Source organism: Schistocerca nitens, chromosome 4 (assembly GCF_023898315.1).
Source record: "Schistocerca nitens isolate TAMUIC-IGC-003100 chromosome 4, iqSchNite1.1, whole genome shotgun sequence".
Lineage (NCBI taxonomy): Eukaryota > Metazoa > Arthropoda > Insecta > Orthoptera > Acrididae > Schistocerca > Schistocerca nitens.
Window position 1 is genome coordinate 776867116 of NC_064617.1, and position 21849 is coordinate 776888964.

The 21849-nt window shown below is 39.5% G+C and overlaps 1 protein-coding gene across 4 annotated transcripts in view; it reads right to left on the reverse strand.

Annotated features, from left to right (window-relative positions):
* The window catches only part of LOC126253130 (uncharacterized), a 99548-nt gene extending 78642 nt beyond the window's left edge, over window positions 1-20906 (reverse strand). Inside the window, exon 1 of one of the 4 annotated variants that reach the window (XM_049954260.1) lies at window positions 20770-20906. The gene's annotated coding sequence lies outside the window, so the exon portion shown is untranslated. Of the gene's footprint in view, window positions 1-14807; window positions 14924-19834; window positions 19966-20769 lie in introns of those variants that run through there. The other 3 variants (XM_049954263.1, XM_049954261.1, XM_049954262.1) reach the window with 3 other exon arrangements.
* Window positions 20907-21849: the final 943 nt, after the last annotated feature.

Consider the following 21849-nt stretch of genomic DNA (forward strand, 5'->3'; position numbering starts at 1 on the left):
GCAGGAGGCAGCTACACGGGTGGCAGGGGCTGTGTGGCGTCGACTGGGTAGTTTTTTAGTTTAGAGGGTCTCGAGAACACACAAGAAGGGCTTCAGTCACAAAGGGTGCAGGCCAAACACAGGAAGAACATAGATACAGGAACCATCAGTACAACAGTTGTAAATTGTCGTAGCCGTGTTGGGAAAGTACCAGAGCTTCAAGCGCTAATAGGAAGCACCGATGCTCAAATCGTTACAGGCACTGAAAACTGGCTAAAGCCAGGGATAAGTTCGGCTGAAATTTTTACAAAGAATCTAATGGTGTTCCAAAGGATATGCTAAACATGGTTGGCGGTGGCGTGTTTGTTGCTGTTAGTAGTAGTTTACCTGGTCATGAAATTGAAGTAGATAGTTCTGTGAGTTAGTATGGGAAGAGATCATTGTTGGCAACCAGAAAAAAATAATAATTGGATCCTTTACTGACCTCCCAATTCAGATGATACAGTTGCTGAAAGATTCAAAGAAAACTTGAGTTTGATTTCAAACACATAACTGACTCATATGGTTACAGTAGGTGGTGACTCTAATTTAGCCTCGATATGTTGGTGAAAATATATATTTAATTCGGGAGGTACACATAAAACATCATCCGAAATTGTGCTAAATGCATTCTCTGAAAATTATTTCGAGCAGTTAGTTCTTGAGCCCATGCGAATAGTAAACGGTTGTGAAAATACACTTGTCCTCTTAGCAACAAATAATCCTTGGTTAATAACAAGCATCTAAATGGATACAGGGATTGGTTGGTTCGTTGGTTTAATAGAGGGGAGAAGGGACCAAACTGCTTGTCATCGGTCCCTTGTTCCGAATAACACAATGCCACAAGGGGGAGAATAAAACAAACGAGACATACAACAAAAAACGGAAAGAAAGGAAAAATCACAAGAATGAATGAAAGGTAACAAAAACTAAAAGGAACAAAAGGGGACAAGAAAAAAACAGAGAGACTCAAGAAACAGTTAGAAGAGAGAAAAACAAGAAAGCAGATTACAGTGGCTGGCCGGCCACGAGAATAAAAAGGAGAAGCCAGCCCCTCTGCAACACATTAAAACCTCTACCCTAAAAGTGCTAGGGTGGAGAACACAGAGGGACAAAGGACATGTGCGAAATCTTAGATCAAATGGTAAAACCCACCCTCAAGAATAAAACGTAAAACTAAAGCTGCTGTTGAGGCACTGTCGCCCAACACCGACGTAGGGTGCTGGGAAAGTTAAGTCCGCTGCAGAGTGGCTAAAAGTGGGCAGTCCAGCAAGAGATGGACGCCTTTCATTTGTAATCCAAAGCGACGGAGGAGGTGATCGTGCATTAGCCATGTATGGCCAATGCGGAGCCGGCAGAGGACAACTGATTCCCTGTGAGAGGCCAGCATGCAAGACTTCCACACATTCGTAGTCTCCTTAATGACACACAGTTTGTTGTGCGTACTGTTATACCATTCTGTCTCCCAAAGCCAAAAAACCTTATGGCGTAAGACAGAATGCAGGTCAGATTCAGAGACGCTGATCTCATAAGCAGCTTCCGCATATCCTGTTTGGCCAGCCTGTCAGCAAGTTCGCTGTCTGGGATTCCAAAGTGACCTGGGGTCCAGACAAACACCAATGAACAACTAGACCGTTCCAGAGAATAAATGGACTTCTGGATGGTCGCTACCAAAGGATGATGAGGGTAACACTGGTCGATAGCTTGTAGGCTACTCAAGGAGTCAGTACACAGAAGAAACAACTCCTCAGGGCATGAACGGATGTGCTCAAGAGCACGAGACATAGCCACCAGCTCTGCAGTGAAAATACTGCAGCCACTGGGCAAGCAATGCTGCTCAATATGTCCTACATGGAGACACACAAAGCCAACGTGACCATCAGCCATCGAGACGTCGGTGAAAAACCATTTCACGGACTCAGTACATGTAAAGAATCGACAGGAAGAGACAGCGGAGAGCTGCGGGGTTAACTGAGTCCTTAGGGCCATGTGACAGGTCCAGGCGAAGGGTGCTGGGAAAGTTAAGTCCGCTGCAGAGTGGCTAAAAGTGGGCAGTCCAGCAAGAGATGGACGCCTTTCATTTGTAATCCAAAGCGACGGAGGAGGTGATCGTGCATTAGCCATGTATGGCCAATGCGGAGCCGGCAGAGGACAACTGATTCCCTGTGAGAGGCCAGCATGCAAGACTTCCACACATTCGTAGTCTCCTTAATGACACACAGTTTGTTGTGCGTACTGTTATACCATTCTGTCTCCCAAAGCCAAAAAACCTTATGGCGTAAGACAGAATGCAGGTCAGATTCAGAGACGCTGATCTCATAAGCAGCTTCCGCATATCCTGTTTGGCCAGCCTGTCAGCAAGTTCGCTGTCTGGGATTCCAAAGTGACCTGGGGTCCAGACAAACACCAATGAACAACTAGACCGTTCCAGAGAATAAATGGACTTCTGGATGGTCGCTACCAAAGGATGATGAGGGTAACACTGGTCGATAGCTTGTAGGCTACTCAAGGAGTCAGTACACAGAAGAAACAACTCCTCAGGGCATGAACGGATGTGCTCAAGAGCACGAGACATAGCCACCAGCTCTGCAGTGAAAATACTGCAGCCACTGGGCAAGCAATGCTGCTCAATATGTCCTACATGGAGACACACAAAGCCAACGTGACCATCAGCCATCGAGACGTCGGTGAAAAACCATTTCACGGACTCAGTACATGTAAAGAATCGACAGGAAGAGACAGCGGAGAGCTGCGGGGTTAACTGAGTCCTTAGGGCCATGTGACAGGTCCAGGCGAAGCCGCGGTCTGAGTGTACACAACGGAGGTGTACGTGAATGGACCTCAAGTATAGGTGGTAAAGGCAAGGAGCCAGTTTGGATAGAAGGGATCGGATGCAAATTGCAATTGGAAGCCCTGACCTGAGCCGCTGATGTGGGAGATGAACCACCGTGGGTGGGAACAGGAGACGGTAATTCGGATGCGCAGGAGAACTACGAATGTGTGCAACATAACTGGCGAGCTGTTGTGCATGCCTAACCTTCAATGGAGGGACCCCAGCCTCCAACAGGATGCTGGTCACCAGACGCATCCTAAAAGCTCCCGTCGCTAGTCGAACGCCACAGTGGTGTGCTGGGTCGAGTAAATGCAACGCTGAGGGTGCCGCCAAACCATAAACCACACTCCCATAGTCAAGACGGGATTGAACAAGAGCTCTGTAGAGCTGCAGCAGCATAGATCGATCTGCACCCTAGTTGGTGTTGCTCAGAAAGCAGAGGGCACTGAGGTGCTACCAGCACTTCCACTTAAGCTGACAAATTTGAGGAAGCCAAGTCAATCGGGCATTGAAAACCAGTCCTAAGAATAGATATGTCTCCACTGCAGTGAGTGGATCATCATTAAAGTAAAGTTCTGGTTCCGGACGAATGGTACGACACCGACAGAAGTGCATAATGCACGACTTTGGGGCCAAAAACTGGAAACCGTGGGCTAGAGCCCATGACTGCACCTTATGGATGTCCGTAACTGGGCAGAGGATGCCATTTTTATCAAGACTAACCCTGACCACATTTTGGACAAGCCCTCCACCTCCCCAAACTTGTCCTCTAAATGCTCAACAAAAAAGTGAGGCTTCATTGAAACAAAAGAGTCTCCATCAGCTCTCGTAGATACGAGGTACAGGGGCGCATAAGGTTCACTTCCATCCTTAGCCTGGCGTTCCTCCCATGGTGTAGCCAGGGACGGGAATGATTTAGGGTCATACTTCCTTGCATTGTACTGAGACTTGGAACGCTTAGAGACTGCTGGTGTGTGATCACCAGCAAGAAATGACATAGTACACTTCATCGCGTGTCATCTGCCCTGATGCCACCCACTTCGACCAGGGGCCCTCCCACAGGTGCCACCCACACGCAGCAAAGGCCAACTGGCAGGATGGCCATTGCCGGGAGTCCCAATGTCCCAGTGTGACAGGCATCTACTCCTTGGCATATGTGGGGGGTTAACAGCACAGGCATTAGCAGAGCAATCCCTGTGTGGTCAGGGGGCTACAACCAACAGGGTACATGGTGCCCCCTCCACAACAGACTGGCTACCGTGCTGGATATCAGGTGCAACAAAGCAAACACGTCCATTATCATCAGCGCGGAAAAGGATACTGCACAGTAGATGGAGGAAAACGCACCCAGGAGGGTGACCTCGCCCAACAGCTGGAGAATGAGCGGAAGTGCAGATCCACATTAACAAAGGATGCGAGAGATCTCAGCGCACGATGGACACAAAGCACCATTAAGGCACCCTTCCCCAACTGGCTCGCTCTTCGGGAAAATTTGGAAAAATGGAGGTCAAACCCAACTGGGGACCATCACATAAAGGCCGAAATGTATGATACTCGTTTAATTCGCCTCTTCCGACAGGCAGGAATACCTCGGGCCTATTGTAACCCCCAGACCCACAGGGGGACAGGGGTTAGTGAACACAGGGTTGTCGTAGCAAGACTGAATACTGTAACCCCCAAATCCTTCAAACATAAACGAAAAATATACCTATTCAAAAAAAGCATTTAAATATTCACTTGACACCTTCCTGAGAGACAATCTCCACTCCTTTCAAATTAATAATGTAAGTGTAGACCAGATGTGTCTTCAGTTCAAAGAAATAGTATTAGCAGCAATTGAGAGATTTATACCAAATAAATTAACAAACGATATAGCCGATCCTCCTTGGTACACAAAACGGGTCAGAACACTGGAAAAAAATAAATAAAATTAAAAAATTAAAAAAAAACATGCCAAATTTAAACGGACACAAAATCTCCAACAAGACTTGCAATATTTTACAGAAGCTCAGAGTTCAGTGCTGCCTTCAATGTGAGATGCTTATATTAGTATCGACGACAAAACTTTGTCTCAAAACATGGTAGAACATCCCAAGAGATTCTGGTTGTATGTAAAGAATCCTAGCAGCAAGACACAATCAATGCCTTCTCCTCTGCACAATAGCAATGGAAATACTATTGACGACAGTACTACCAAAGCAGAGTTACTAAACACAGCATTCTGAAATTCCTCAACCAAAGAAGACGAAGTAAATATTCCAGAATTCGAATCAAGAACAGCTGCCAACATGAGCAATGTAGGACAGATACCCTCGGAGTAGTGTAGCAACTTTAATCACTTAACAAACGCAAGTCTTCTTGTCCAGACTGTATACCTGTTAGGTTCCTTTCAGACTTTCAGAGTATGTTGACACAATAGCTCCATACTTAACAATCATATACAACCATTCACTTGACAACTGATTCGTACCCAAAAACTGGAAAGTTGCACAGGTCAGTCTAACATTCAAGAAAGGTAGTAGGAGTAATCCACTAAATTACAGACATTAATGTCGATACACAGCAGGATTTTGGAACATATATTGTGTTCAAACATCACGAATTACCTTGAAGAGAACAGCCTATTAACACACAGTCACCACAGATTAGAAAACATTGTTCTTGTGAAACACAGATAGTTCTTTACTCGCATGAAGTGTTCAGTACTATTAACAAGTGATTTCAGATCGATTCCATATTTCTGGATTTCCAGAAGGCTTTTGACACTGTACCACACAAGCAGCTTGTAGTGAAATTGCGTTCTTATGGAATATTGTCTCAGTTATGTGACTGGATTTGTGATTTCCTGTCAGAGGGGTCACAGTTCATATTGACAGAAAGTCATCGAGTAAAACAGAAGTGATTTCTGGCGTTCCCCAAGGTAGAGTTATAGGCTCTTTGCTGTTCCTTATCTAAATAAACGATTTGGGAGACAATCTGAGCAGTCGTCTTAGGTTGTTTGCAGATGACAGTCGTTTATCGACTAATAAAGTCATCAGGAAGATGAGTACCGTACAATCAACTTAACAGCTCATGCATCGAAACTGCTGACAAGAATAACTGACAGAAGAATAAAAAAGAAAACTGAGCATACGTTAGATGATGATCAGTTTGGCTTTCAGAAAGGTAAAGGCACCAGAGGAGGCAGCTTTGGCACTGTGCTTGACAATGGAAGCAAGACTTAAGAAATACCAAGGCACCTTCATAGGATTTGTCAACCTATAAAAACCATGTGACAAAGTAAAATGGTGCAAAATGTTCAAATTTCTCAGAAAAGTATATTAAGTTGTACAATACATACAAAACCAAGAGAGAACAATAAATTGGAAGACCAAGAATGAAGTGTTCACACTGAAAGAGGTGTAAGAAGGGCTTCAATCTGTTGTCACTATTGTTCAGTCATTACACTGAAGAAGTAATGAGAGAAATAAAAGTACAGAAACAGGTTTTAAATTCAGATTGAAAGGATATCAACAATACGATTTGCTGAAGATATTGCTATCCTCAGTGAAAGTGAAGAAGGATTACAGCACCTGTTGAATGGAATGAAAAGTCTGATGAATACAGAATATGGATTGAGTGTAAACCAGAGAAAGACATAACTAATGAGGAGTAGCAGAAATGAGATCAGCAATAAATTTATCATCAAAATTGTTGACCAGGTAGTGGATGAAGTTATGGAATTTTGCTACCTTGGAAGCAAAATAAAGCATGATAAACAAAGCAAGGACAGCATAGGAAGCAGACTAAACACAGGCAAAGTTGTCTATTAGTCTCAAACATCAGCCTTAATTTGGGAGCAAAATTTCTGAGAATTTTTGTTTGGAGCACAGCATGGTATGAAAGTGAACTGTCAGCTGCAGGAACACAGGAAAAGAAGAGATTGGAAGGGTTTGGCATGTAGTGCTGTAAAATGTTGTTGAAACATAGATGGACCAATAAGGTAATAATTGACGTGGTCCTCAGCAGAGTCAGCAAGGAAAGAAACATGTAAAGAATGCTGACAAGAAGAAGGGACTGGACTTTAGGATATATGTTAAGACATCAATGGACAACTTACATAGTAATAGAGGGAGTGCCAGAAGGTAAAAACAGTAGAGGAAGACTGAGATTGGAATATATCCAGCAAACAACTGAGGACATTGTGTATAAGTGCTACTCTCACACCAAGAGTTGGCACACGAGAGGAAACCTAACAGGCCACATCAAGCTAATCAGAAGCATTAAAACACAAAAAAAATAATTGTTGCTGCAACTGCTTTATAGTCACTGATACCAATTTCAATGTGAATGTTCTCAGAGGTCACCTCCCTTTGTTGTCACTCGATCTAACATATTTCCATCAAGAGTGGGCATCTGAACAATCTGTTCTAGGTAGTTTTCAGAGAAGGCATTTATTAAAGTTTAACAGGACGTCTTTTTATGCCCACCACTCACAAAATTGTAATTTTCCCAACTAACTGTTAGATGATTTGTCTCCACAAGTGATGATGGTAGGATTGTGGAATTTAGGTACCATTAAATGAAGTTTTCTCCAAAGTTTTCAGTTATATTTAGGTACGAGTCTGGTGTTCATAGAAGGATCCAAATAAGTTTATGCTTACACTTGATACTGCATCTTTCACAAACACTCTCACATACAGTTTCAACTTCTATCTTGATGCATTTGAGTTTCATGTCTACTGCAATAAATGCACTACCTCCATTTCAAATTAGCTTATGCTTTCAACACAGACTTAAATTTACGTCAAAATCTCACTGCTATCAATTTTTAGTTTTAATCAGCTTACTGTACCTTATATTAGGTGATTTCCATTGATTCTTTAGGAGCACTTCAAACTCTGGCATTTTATTGCAAATGCTTTAGGAGTTAATCAGTGGGATTTTAATACTCTCGCCTGTAGGGAGCATTCCTTTGGCTCTTGCACTGATAATTTTGGATCTCCTGCCAATGTCATCTGGACTAGATGGAGAGTAACCTTTAAAACCTCTTGTCTGCATCCAACACGTGACCAGCTACTTAATAACTGCCTCCTCTGATGTGTAGAGCACATCTGCCTCATTTGAGAGGGGGGTGGGGGGTGGGGGGGGTGGATCCTACAGCTCTCATCCCTATGGGACAATTATAGGAAGTTGCAGTCTAGCTAATCAAGAACCTTCCAAGTCTCTGGTTCAAGCCTTCCACTCATCCCATAAATAGGAGCCTACAATCTGTTCTGGGAAGAACACATCTACATCTCCTTCCAAAACACTTTACAGTCTGTGGTAAAGAGTATATATAGTATCACTTCTTCCCCATTCTTAATTTCATTCCTGAAAGGCCAGTAGGTGGAAAGACTGTCAATAAACCTCCATATGAGCTCTACTTTGCCATGGACATTTTGCGAGACATGGGAGGAAGTAATACGTTGCCCAACTCTTCCTGGAACATAAACTCTCAGAACATTAACAAAATCACTCTATGATGCACAAATCAGCCATTGGAGTTTGTTGAGTATCTCTGTAACACTCATCCTCTGACTAAATTAATAAGTGACAAAACAATGGTTCTTCATTGAATCTCTTCTTTTATTCCACCCTGTACAGGATCCAGACTGACAAACAAGAATCAAGAATCAGAAAAGCTTTTGTAAGTTCCTTTTTCTGTAATTGATCTGCATTTCCTTAAGATTCTCCCAATTAATCTCAGAAAGATAGCAGCATTTCTTACAATTTGTTTAAGTGATCATTGCATCTTATATTGCACCACGTGATTACCCCTATTTATTACACAGTTCTCTCATTAATCCATCCTGGATTTTCCATTGTTTGACTATAACTGTTTCTAGTAGTTTGTTGCCAACAATGTGAATGAACTATAGTGGATTTATTATCTATGAATGCATGATTGCATTTTATTTATTGCTTTTGGGGTCAACTGCCAGTCCCTGCACCGGTCATTGAGCCTTTGAAGATCTTCCTGCATGCAATACACTACTGTCTCCTGGCTTTGCTACTTTCATACAGGCAATTGCATCATTACGATACAACTCATGCAACTATATACGTAATAAAGGCTCCAACACACCTCCTTCATGTACTCTTGATATTATATTTGTCGATTTTGTTCAGTAATGAAAAACATGTTGAGTTCTATCGGCAAAGTAGTCTTGAATCCAGTTACAAATATGGCTTGATACTTAGTAACCTCCTATTTTGTTCAATAAAGAACAATATGGAACTGTTCTGACTGTCTTCCTGAAGTCAAAGTACATGGCACCAACCTAGATGCCTAGATGCCAGATCTCAGACAAATAGAGCGAGTTGTGCTTTGCAAGATCTCTATTTGCAGAATCTAGTTCATTTTCATGGAGCAGATTTTAATTCCCCAAAAACCTCATAATTAGTGAGCAAAAACAAAGTTCCATAAAATAGCAACAGATTGGCATGCAATATGTGCCTATAATTATGTGCATTTGTCCACAGTCCTCCTTGAAAATGAGAAAGAAACAATTTTTTTCCGAATCACTACGTACTCTTCAGTGCTCCAGTGACAAATGTAACTACAGCTAAATAAGGACTCAGTGTTTTTCCATACCTTCTGTACAGTCTCATACGTATCTCATTTGATCCAAGTGCCTTTTGACTGTTGAGCAGTTATAGTCCATTTTCCATTCTGGGGTTCCTTATCTCAATATCTGCCACTTCAGCATTCGCATGATGATTGAAACAAGGAACAATATTGTGATCTTCCTCAACGGAATCATTTCAAAAAACTTAATTCAGTAAGTCAGCCTTCTGTCATTTTCCATTTTGGTACCAGTAATGTCACTGAGTAGCTAAATAGATGAATTTGATGCACTTATTCACTTACGTAACACTAAAACTTCTTAGTTTCTTTGCACATAGGCTGGGAAAATTTTAATTTTGGATTCATTACCTGCCTTTCCTGTTGCACTTCTTATGGTTATTTTGGGTTTGTGTTCTGAACTCAAGCAGCAAGTGTCATTCATTCCAACATAAGCTACAATTTGTAACTGGTTGCACCCAGCACTTTCAATAGCCACCAGCAGAATATCTCCCACACTCATAACTTTTTCTTGAGGAACGTTATATCAAAATAACACAGACACACATTGTGGAGGTTGTCAAACATTTTATTTATTTCAGTTTCCCTGAAGACTTCATCCCATGTTTTCCTCAATGGAACAAGATTAAAAGTCTAATGTTTTCATTGGTAAATTAATTCTTTTCAATAATTTGTATCTGTGGCCTCCAATTTCTGTCAATGTTTAGCTCAACTGACAAAAGCTGAGTTTCATGGTCACTGTATCATATGTTTATACTGCAAACTCTTCATTTCACACAGTCTGATAAAAATTTGGTCAAATTTTGCTTTCAACAGATATAAAAGTTGGACATTTGACTTAGTTCTGGCAGGACTAAATATGAAAAATTACCTTATTGGTATTTTTATGACCCTGCCATGGCCTTCAGTTTTGTAGATTATATAACTATATCACAGAACACAGGAATAAGACTATGTTCAGAGTGGGGAAACATTAATTACAATGTCCCACAAGATTCAATGCTTTGCTTATAATTGTTTTTGAACTAACTAAATGATGTTCCAAGGAATCTGGAGAACTCTTCAAAATCTGTGATATTTGCTGATGATGCAAGTATCCTAATAATGGGCGCAAACAAATCCTTAATAGACACAGTCCAGATTATAATGGAACAAGTTTACAAAAGGTTCACAGGCTACAACTTAACTCTTTAAACCTACAAAACTCACATTATGCAGTTTGAAATAAATGAAAATGACAAAACATGTATAAGGATGTATGGACATAGTTGAACCGTTATACCCCATTTTCTATTCTATGGTCCCTAATCTCAACATTCACATGATGCTTTATGCAAGGAACAATATTATGATCTTCCTGCCATACTGTGTGTGCCTGTTAATGACTTGTTCCTCATCCCAGAAGGCTATCTTCTACAGTAGAATTTATAGAAAACAAAGTGTGAATAGATTAATGGTTTAATCCCAAAACTAGTTATTATGGTATACAGGATTATTCGATGATGATTTTACAAAATTTCAGGACTCTTTGTTTGAATTTCCTAGGCATCTAGATCCATAATATTCTGAGATGGAATCAGCTCATGGATAGATTAATCAAAATTGTAAACACTGCACTTTGCATTCGCAATCTGTCTTATGACAATTTTAGGGGAAAGGCAGCTAAGGTCATAAAAGTACTTACTCTACAGAATAGTTCAGTATGTTTATTATATAAAGGTGAAAATAAGACATCTCTCCGTGAACTTAGTAATTGTGACACTTGGGTACCAATAAATTTTCCTCCTCATGACATTTAATCAATAGCAAGAATAAATTTAATATGAATTATACAACCCACAACCAAAATACCAAAAGTAAAAAATTATTTCCTTATACTCTATTTAGAGCTTGGGATGGAGTTTTGTATTCTGCTGCAAAAGTCCATAACAAACGCACAGTACACATCAGACAGGAAACTTTAAATCTCCAGATATTCAAGCACAAAGTAAAAATGCTTTACAAGCTGCTACTCCTATAATTTATTAGAATATATAGACTCAGGTATCAAAGTACCCATTAACTCCAACCTTCATTTTAAATAGGTTCTGAATTTTCAAGTCATAAATAGCTGATAGTGTTGTGCGTAATTGGCACTTTTTTAGATTAAAAAAAGGTCCCAAGTAGTGCAAAACGAGAAATAGGATCATTTTTTGGTCAAAGCACCTGTTTTACACCTAATGTTTTTGTACATACGTTAAACAATCTAGAACTAATTACAATAACCATTTGTATGGGTAGATTAGCTTTAGACAATATCTGTTCTTAGTATACTTTATATAAGGATCCTGCCTGGCTGTGTGTGCCTGTTAATGACTTGTTACTCATTTCAGAAGGCTATCCTCTATAGTAGAACTTATGGAAAACAAAGTTTGACTCAATTAATGGTGTAATCCCTAAACTAGTGATTATGATATACGGGATGATTCGTGGATGACTTTACAAACTTTCAGGGATGATGGAAAAGGACAAATGTATCAATTTGAGGTAAGGAACCCCAGTCTGGAAATGACTGAGTCAAAAGGTATAAGTGAAAAACATTGTCGTACGAGATGTGAACACTCTGCTATTGGCTACTGACTGCAATGGGTGCAACTGGCTGCCAATACTGGCTCATGTTGACATGAATGACACCTATCACATGGGTTCTGACTCCATCCTCACTTTCCTTCGGCAGATGGTTGATATGGTGAAGGCAACTAGTTCCTCTGGTTTGGTGCAGAGTGGAAGATATAAGCCAGAAATCATACTGGCACCAAAATAGGAAATGACAGTGAAAAGTCCGAAATACTGAATTTGATCTTCTGAAATTGTTTCACCGCAGATGATCAGAATGTGGTCCCTCCTTTCCATCATCATATAAACACTGTAATGGCAAATACTGAGATGAGTGACAGTGAAATAGAAAAGGAACTACAGTTTCTTAGTAATGGAAAGGCATCACAACCAAATAACATACATGTTATATTCAACAAACATCTTGCAAAAGAAACTGCTCCCCTTCTAACAGCAGAGCAAAGAAGGGTACCTAGTGACTGGAAAAAAGAGCAGGTCATTCCCCTTTTCAAGAAGGGTCATAGGACAGATGCACATAATTATAGGCCTATATTGTTGTCAATCTGTTGTAGAATTACAATGCCTTTTGAGAACCAGAGTCTCCTATATAGAAATCAACACGGATTCTGCAAACAGAGATAGTGGGGAACTCAGTTCTTCTACGAGACAAACAGTCTTGTAGAAATTGGAACTCAGGTTGATGCAATGTTCCTCGACTTCAGGAACATTTGACACTATTCCAACATTGCCATTTAGTGAAAAAAAAAATAAGAGCTCACCAAGTATTGGACCAGATTTTTGACCGGGTTCGAGACTCCTTTGCAGATAGAACTCAACATGTTGCTGTTAGTGAAACAAAATCGACAGATGTTGAGGTAATTACTGGAGTACCAAAAGGAAGTGTGATAGGGACCTTATTGTTTACAATGTATATAAATGATCTTGTAGTAAGCAATGGAAGCTCCTTAAGACCGTCTGTAGGTGACATAGTTGTCTATAAGAAAGTAGCAACACCAGAAAACTGCAGTGATTTGAAAGGATCTTCAGAGGATTGATGAATGCCGCCAGCACAGGTAGTGAACCCTGAACATGGATAAGTGTAATATATTGTGCATACATACAAGAAGAAATCCACTACCGTACAAATACACCATTAATGAAAAATTGCTGGAAAAGAAGTGGCTTACAAAACACATCTTTGACCGATTCTTGAACATTGTTCATCACTCTGGGTCCTCTAGTATGTAGGACTAATGAAAGAGAGAGAGAGAAGAGCCAACGAAGAGTGATCCATCACAGGATCATTTATTGGCACAAGAGTGTTACCGAGGTGCTCAATAAATTCCAGTGACAACACTACAGGAAAGGCAATGTGCATCACAGAGAGGCATACTACTGAAATTCTGAGAGTGTATTTTCTGGAAAGAGTAGGACAACATATAACTTTTCCCATACACATCTCACAAAATAACAACAAGAGAAATTTTGAGACATTAGAGCCGATACAGTGTAGCGCATGCCCACTGTTATTCAATCTAAACACTGGGCATGCAATGAAGGAAACCAAGAAGAAATTTGGAAAGGGAATTCAAGTTCAAGGTGAAGAAATGAGAACTTTTAGGTTTGGTGTCAGACATGGCAAAGGCCTTGGAAGATAAATTGAATGGAATGGAAAGCGTCTTGAAAATATTTTAGACAACAAACGTCAACAAAAGGGATTAAAAGGGTAATAGGATGTTGTGGAATTAGTTCAGGAAATAAGACACTAAAAGTAGCAACAGAGCTTTGCCATTTGGACAGCTAAATAACTGCTACTAGTCAAAGTAGAGAGAATATAAAATTCAGATAGACAGCAGCAAGAAAAGCTTTTCTGAATAAAGGAAAACATTGACTCAGCAAATTAATTTATATGTTAGGAATTATTTTCTGAAGGTTTCTGTATGGAATGTGGCCTAGTACAGAAGTGAAACATGGCCAATAAGCAGTTCCGACAAAAAGGGAATAGGGTCGAGGCCCCAGTTATGGCCACATTAAGGGCAATTTGAGATACATCACATTTTTACTATAGGAAGAAAGCATACAAATTACTTCAAAAAATCGTATCTATTGCTTCAAAGTCTACACATTACAACCATGTAAAAACAAATATTCTAAGTTGTATAACAAAAGCAGAAAAATTATTGAAAAATAAATGGCGCATTTCCCTGGTTTTGGCCATGCTAACCCTACCTATGGCCAGTTGTTTCCCCACTTATGGCCACTTCATATTATAATAAAACTATGGCTAAAATAATTGTCAATCCATGTGCCAGAAAGTAATTTGTGCTTTATACAAGTATATAGGACAACAGACAACAAACATACATCAAATAGGTAAAAGGAACAGCAATTGAATGAACAGAAAAAAAAAATCATTAGGCAAAGTATTGTCCCAGTAATTACTTAAATCAACTTCCAGACAAGTTTATTTCTCACGAGTATCAATGGAACTAGGAAACTTTGTTTTTAATGAATGTCCTTCTTGCATCAATATTGGATGTGGCAGTTTCCCTATAATACCTTCACCCGTTATAGTCGAAACATCATTTTCAGTGTATTCGAAGCAAGTTTTCTGAACATCATCAGAACTTTTAGGCACTGAATTTCATATTCAGAATCACAAAGCACTTTCAAAATTACACATACATACTTAAAAATTGCAGGTCTTGTTCTATTTCCTGTTAAACTAAATTTTACCAAAATAAAGTCCCCTACTTTCAAATTCTCATTCGAAGATAGTCTCACATTTTCTGGTATTTCATCTTTATCTCCTACGTAGTCATTTAAACTGCTTCCGCTGTCCGTCCATTCTTCTTCCTCGGAAGAGCTTGTTAACTCTTGTCTGCTTCTTGTTTTCCCCCTTTTTTACATGAGATAATGCCAAGTGCTGCTCTTTGGACTTTAACTCCTTCACAGCTGTTCTCTTCCTTTTTTCCTGCTCCTTCTCCTGCTTCTCTTTTTCCTTCAGTCCATGATATTCCACCCACTTGTCACTAGTCACAACAGTGGGTGTGTGTTCTTTCTTTCTCTTTGTGCCTTGTTGTCTGGGTTCTGGCCAAGTGATGACACTTTCAAAAACTGCTGCAAACGATTTTGGTGGTGTTACTTGGATACGCACTGAAGATGGACTATAGTTGGATGTTAGAGTACCTGAATTATGTGAAATACTATTGGGAGTTGTTGATATATCTGCAGGAATAAGACTGTTGGTGGGTGTTGAAGGAATACCTGAATTTTGTAAAATGCTGCTGTGTGTTGAAGATGTGTCAATATTATCAACATTTTGAATGAATGAAGGATTAAGTCTGGCTGTGTTTTGTGAAAGATTCTCTGTTGGATTATCTTAAGAGGCAGGCACTATGCTATCTGTCAGAATGTCATCAGTGTTACCACTAGCACCATGCATTTCAACCTCATCAGCTATTTTTCTCCAGAACTTGAAAAATAATAATGCTTCTTGATTTCCTTCCCACTCATGATTCCTTCTCTTGGTTGCTCAGAAGGACAGGATCAATTTCCTTTTCTATATATGAGAAATGTCTCTGAAGCTTCTCGTTTGTCTGAACTGTGGTTGAGGCTGGTATACTACGAACAACTATCTTGCTGTAATCTACATTGTTCACATTAAATGGAAACAGACCAGTTGCCTTGAAACCAGCACGAATATTTGCCACCATTTTAGGTTCTGTAATAATTTGTGACAGAACAGAAGGTACATCAGATTTTGAAATTTCAGTGCCATTATTTTCAAAACACCATTTCTGAACAATCTTCTTCCACATTTTTTTCCATAGTTCCAAAGACAGCTACATCTAATGGTTGCAAGATGTGTGTAGAATTGGGATGGAGAGCAACTAGAATGATCTGATTTTCCCTACAATATCTGCTCAAATGAAGTGTCAAATGAGAGCAGTACCCATCTAAAACCAGATGGCAGCTATAAGAGTCGAGGGGCATGAAAGGGAAGTAGTGGTTGGGAAAGGAGTGAGACAGAGTTGTAGCCTCTCCCCGATACTATTCAATCTGTATATTGAGCAAGCAGTAAAGGAAACAAAAGAAAAATTCGGAGTAGGTATCAAAATTTATGGAGAAGAAATAAAAACTTTGAGGTTCGCCGATGACATTTTAATTCTGTCAGAGACAGCAAAGGACTTGGAAGAGCAGTTGAACGGAATGGACAGTGTCTTGAAAGGAGGATATAAGATGAACATCAAAAAACGCAAAACGAGGATAATGGAATGTAGTCAAATTAAATCGGGTGATGCTGAGGGGATTAGATTAGGAAATGAGACACTTAAAGTAGTAAAGGAGTTTTGCTATTTAGGGAGTAAAATAACTGATGATGGTCGAAGTAGAGAGGATATAAAATGTAGACTGGCAATGGCAAGAAAATCGTTTCTGAAAAAGAGAAATTTGTTAACATTGAGTATAGATTTAAGTGTCAGGAAGTCGTTTCTGAAAGTATTTGTATGGAGTGTAGCCATGTATGGAAGTGAAACATGGACGATAACCAGTTTGGACAAGAATAGAAGCTTTCGAAATGTGGTACTACAGAAGAATGCTGAAGATAAGGTGGGTAGATCACATAACTAATGAGGAGGTATTGAATAGGATTGGGGAGAAGAGAAGTTTGTGCCACAACTTGACTAGAAGAAGGGATCGGTTGGTAGGACATGTTTTAAGGCATCAAGGGATCACAAATTTGGCATTGGAGGGCAGCGTGGAGGGTAAAAATCGTAGAGGGAGACCAAGAGATCAATACACTAAGCAGATTCAGAAGGATGTAGGTTGCAGTAGGTACTGGGAGATGAAGAAGCTTGCACAGGATAGAGTAGCATGGAGAGCTGCATCAAACCAGTCTCAGGACTGAAGACCACAACGACAACAACAACAGGCCGGGGAATTTCAGCTTCTTTCAAGAACGGATCAAATACATTTGTTATATACTCAAAAAAACTTTCACCTGTCATCCAACCATTTTCTGTTTTTCCAATGCCCCAGTTAGGAGGAGCTGCTTTCACCAATGATGCTGGAATCCTTGCATATTTGAACAGTGTTAAGGGAGGAGCAAATTTTCCAGCAGCGTTCACTGCAAACAATGTAGTAATGTTATCTTTGTCAGAGTTACATGACTCATCATAAACATGACTGCCACAAGGACCTATGATTAATTCCCCTTTAAGGAGCCAGAAAAAAAGAAGTTTCATCCATATTAAAAATTCTATTTGGGTCATTTAACGCATCCATATCATTTAAAGTGATAGATAATTCGTGAAACCAGTTTCTTATTTTCTCTTCTGTAACAGAACCTCTAGCCCTATTAACATATTCTGCTTGTTTTTGTGACAGAACCTTGTGTCTCTTAAGAAATCCATAATACCACTTTTTTCCAGGTCGATTGTTAGTAAATGTAGCCTTACAACTTTCCATATCTGCACTCTAAATAAGTTTTTGCACAGATGCACAGAGATTTTCTTTAGTAACTGGAAATCCCATGCTAGAACAGTCCAAAACCCAGTCCACCAATTTTTTTTAATTTTTTTTCAATTTGTTTTCTTAAGACAGAATGTGGACCACAGTGCCCTGTAGATTACTGTGGAGATACATCAGAAATTTTGTTTCTTAATGTTGTCCTTGGAACTTTGTACAACTTGCTTGCAGTAGCAACCTTCATTCCCTCATCAACAGCCTTTAGAGCATCTTTAACTTTGCTGGGAGAATACTGAAACCTCTTATTCTTTGGTTGACTCATTTTTCCTGTAAATAATGCACAAAGATGGAGTTAAAGAATGTTGCATATTCGAATAGTGCCTATTGCATATTTTGTATCTTACAAGCATAGGTAAATTAGTTTGATATGCCAAGACAATGCTAACAATGAGGTATATATTAATATAAAAATACCAAAAATATTTTAATAAGCCTATTTAAATAAAATTAGCCAAGTGTAATGTAGGACAGAACACCAATATTGATGTTTTTGTATCAGTTTTTAGAAGTGGCCAAAACAGGATACATATGTGTCTCCACTTATGGCCACATGCATGGCCATAACACTGAACCAGGGCAAAATATGGATCTGTTAATGGCCACATACTTTAGATAACATGTTTTTAGGCTGAGCTATATAAAAGAAATGAAATTATAATGTCTTATCTTACCTCTGAACAGATTAAGCTTCTTCTGATGTTTTATTTAAACATGCAAAATACAAAAAAAACAGATCATGTGTTGCTTAAAGAAAACTTCTGCAAAACCCAGCTTCTTAAACACTGATCCAAACAAAAACAGACGAAAGAATGATTATGTAGACAAATGGATAGAGCCTTTCACAAAGTTTATAATAATCTATGTTAGAACTGGCTGGTATTCCAGAGTGGCTTAAAAATTAACCTTTGACATCAAGGTGGCCATAAGTGGGGTAGTGGCTAAAACTAGAGCCTTCACCCTAGTTGTTTTTGAAATGTGGTGCTAAAGTAGGATGCCGAAGATCTGACTGCTGAACTGATTAACTAATAAGGAAGTACTTACTCAAAACGAGGAAAGAATAAATTTGCAGCACAAGTTGACTCTAAGGGACTTGTTGATAGAACACACCCTGAGGCATCAACGAATTTTCAGTTTTCTAATAGAGAAATGTATGGGGAGACCTAGGCAAAAATACAGTAAGCAGGTTCAAATGAATGTAGAGATGACGTGGCTTGCACATGATAAGAATGGTGTGGTGAGCTGCATCTAAATACTGTAATCTTCAGATTAAATACAACAACAAGCAGCTCTGCAAAATTTGCAAGAAATACTTTTCAATTTTCACATAGAGCATTCAGGAATGGAAGGGTCCAGTTCTACCTGCCTGCTCTGACACGTGATGTAGGCCTAACTGTGTTGTGTGACATCACTGAGGCGCAACATATTAGAAATGGATTATGTTTGTGAAGGGCATGTTGGAATAAACAGTGGCGCACTCTAGTGTGTGGTATTTGTTTCTAAATTATTTTAGGCCGATGTTAGTGAGATATTGACCTTAGCGCTGTGAGTTATTCGATAATGTGAGAGTTTGTTTTTTACTGCCTAGGCAGAATGTTTTTTCTGTCTCATTAGTTACTGGCCACCCATTTATTTTCAGTTTTGAAACTGTTAGTTCATCATGTTTTTACGGGTTTGAAAGCTATTCTTTTGGAGTTTTGTTTGGTACTATTTATGTATGTTACAACAAAGTTTACTAGTCATTTGTTGGTTGCTGCTACGGGCGACAAGGTGGTGTACAAAATAGAGTTCTCCAGTTATATGGTCACTTCGCAGAATGTGCAAAGTGTCAGCCGTATGCGTAAGCAAAAGTTATGAAACTGAGCCAAGTCTCTACTTGTATAGCAAGCAATGTTTTCAGTGGGTTTCAGTACTGGTGTTTCCGTTTTTTAGAGAGAGAGAGAGAGAGAGAGAGAGAGAGAGAGAGAGAGAGAGAGAGAGAGAGAGAGAGAGGGGGGGGGGGGGCGGGGGGGAGGTAGGGGTGAGGGAAGGGCAGGTATCGTTGCTTTCCTTTGAGGGCAAAAGAAAGATTTGACTCCATATTTATTTATTTATTTTTTTGGTCGGTTCATTCTCGAGTATTTCGTGTTTGTTATTTTTCGGTATAGTTTGTTTTAGAATGATGAGTCTTACTTGTCTCCGGCCAAGACCTTCTACTTTGTGCGCCATTAGTTTCATTTTATTGCTGAAGTGAAATATTTTGCATGGTTAAATACCTTTGTTCGTCGGTCTATTTAGTGACTTCATGGTTGCCATATTGTATTCACTGGGAATAGGGGTGTCCGCCATCTTGACGAATCCACGGTTAAAAAAATACACTTGATCCGACCGAGTGTTGCAACCGAAAAATTAAAATCTAATGAATGATCGACACAGTTCAAAACCTTTGTCTCTACTCAGTTTTTGACACTTAACTTTTGCGGCAAATTATAGGAAACAATCCACAAAAATACCTGTTTGTCACAGTCATTATTACTTCTACTGTACGATTTACTAAGACTATATCCAGAAATCGTAGGTAACAAGCTCTTCTTTATCTCGTCATCATATATAGTTACATACAATATCAACTACGATTCCACAGTCCCCAATTCAAGTTTTTTGCAAAAAAAATTGTATAAGAACGGAATAATTTCGAGCATTGCTGTGCAGAATTGTGATACAATTTTTGGACGTCGAGATTAATGTAAGACAAAACTTCGAGATCCAAACTAGGCTAGCCAAAATTCAACGCACAATAGTAAGTACCTAGGTGTCTCAATCCCTCAAATGAAACACCCTGCGCAAGTAACTTTATTCCGTAAGTAGCACGTTTCTGGATTTGATGTTGTTTATTCATCAGCCGGACAATAAAAGGTGTTAAATATAAACAAAGGAGTATGATTTTCTTGCGGCTTGTTCCTGTGTACTTTGAGGGTCGCAACACAGGTATCAATTGTTTATTATTCCTAGTTTGGTGGGGCATACAACATTTAACTCCCTACATCAGGTTCAAGAGCCTGTAAAATGGTAATTATCACGAAAAGGTCACTAATAACACGTAATGCAAACTTTTTTTTTTTTTTTAAGTAGCTGTTGCATCAGTATAATTTGATTTTCGTTCAGAGAGCAGTTAGTTCTAAATGCGCTAAAATTGTAACGCATCATTTACCTCCCGTCTATCTTGAACACAATATTGGAGCATATGGTGTAAATATACGCCAATCCTTCCAAAGCAATTTACTGAATTTCTCCGACGGTCACACTAACCTCTTTCATCAGCTACACATATAAACAAACACCAAATGATTCGATACATCGATTGCAAATGGAATGGGTATTTCTTATGGGTGAACACTGTTGGTGCCACTAAACAGGTGCCAATTAACTTTCACGTCATCTTAATCACCTTATGGCCAATTCGCACCTGACACAACATGTCGTCAAAACATTCTTCATTGCATTTCAAGGAGGGCGTAACACAAGCCGTCAGAGTCACGTCGAGGTTTCACTGCCCTCACTCATTTCCAATAGTGGTTTCGAGCTTTAAGATCATCTTAATCTGTAATTCATTATTTTCTATTAATTTGTGGCAACTTGCGAAAAGCTCTACGTCAACTGGCATATTTTTTCCATCGAATGTTCTCCCATAAGCCAGGCTAGATATCTTAGAACAAAAATGATATACGTTTTACAGTAACAGAACACAGCTGACATGTATACTATACACAAGTAAGAACATAAGTTGGTGAAGCAATTTTCAGGAAATATGTGAAAAAGTCAGATCTATTGAAAGAGAAAAGTACAGTTGTTTATGACATTATTTACTATCTAAAAAAATTGATTAAGTAAAAAGGCAGTATTTATTCACTTATATATATTGTTTGATGTTTTCAAAATGTTCAAATGTGTGTGAATTCCTAAGTGACCAAACTACTGAGGTCATCGGTCCCTAAGACTTACACACTACCTAAGCGATCTTAAGCTAACTTATGCTAAGAACACACACACGCCCATAGGGAGGACTCGAACCTCCAACTGGAGCGGACGCTCAATGCGTGATATGGCGCCTCAAACCACGCTGCTCTGATGTGTTTGTGTGTATGTATTTTCGCCAGCAAATAATAGTCGATGTTCTGAAATGCTTCACTCTAAGCATCTCTGAGGCCCGTCCACACGAAATAGTCTGTTTCAGCAAACGTCTGCACACATTAAAACTGCGCAGACAGATCGACATTGTGAACAGACGATT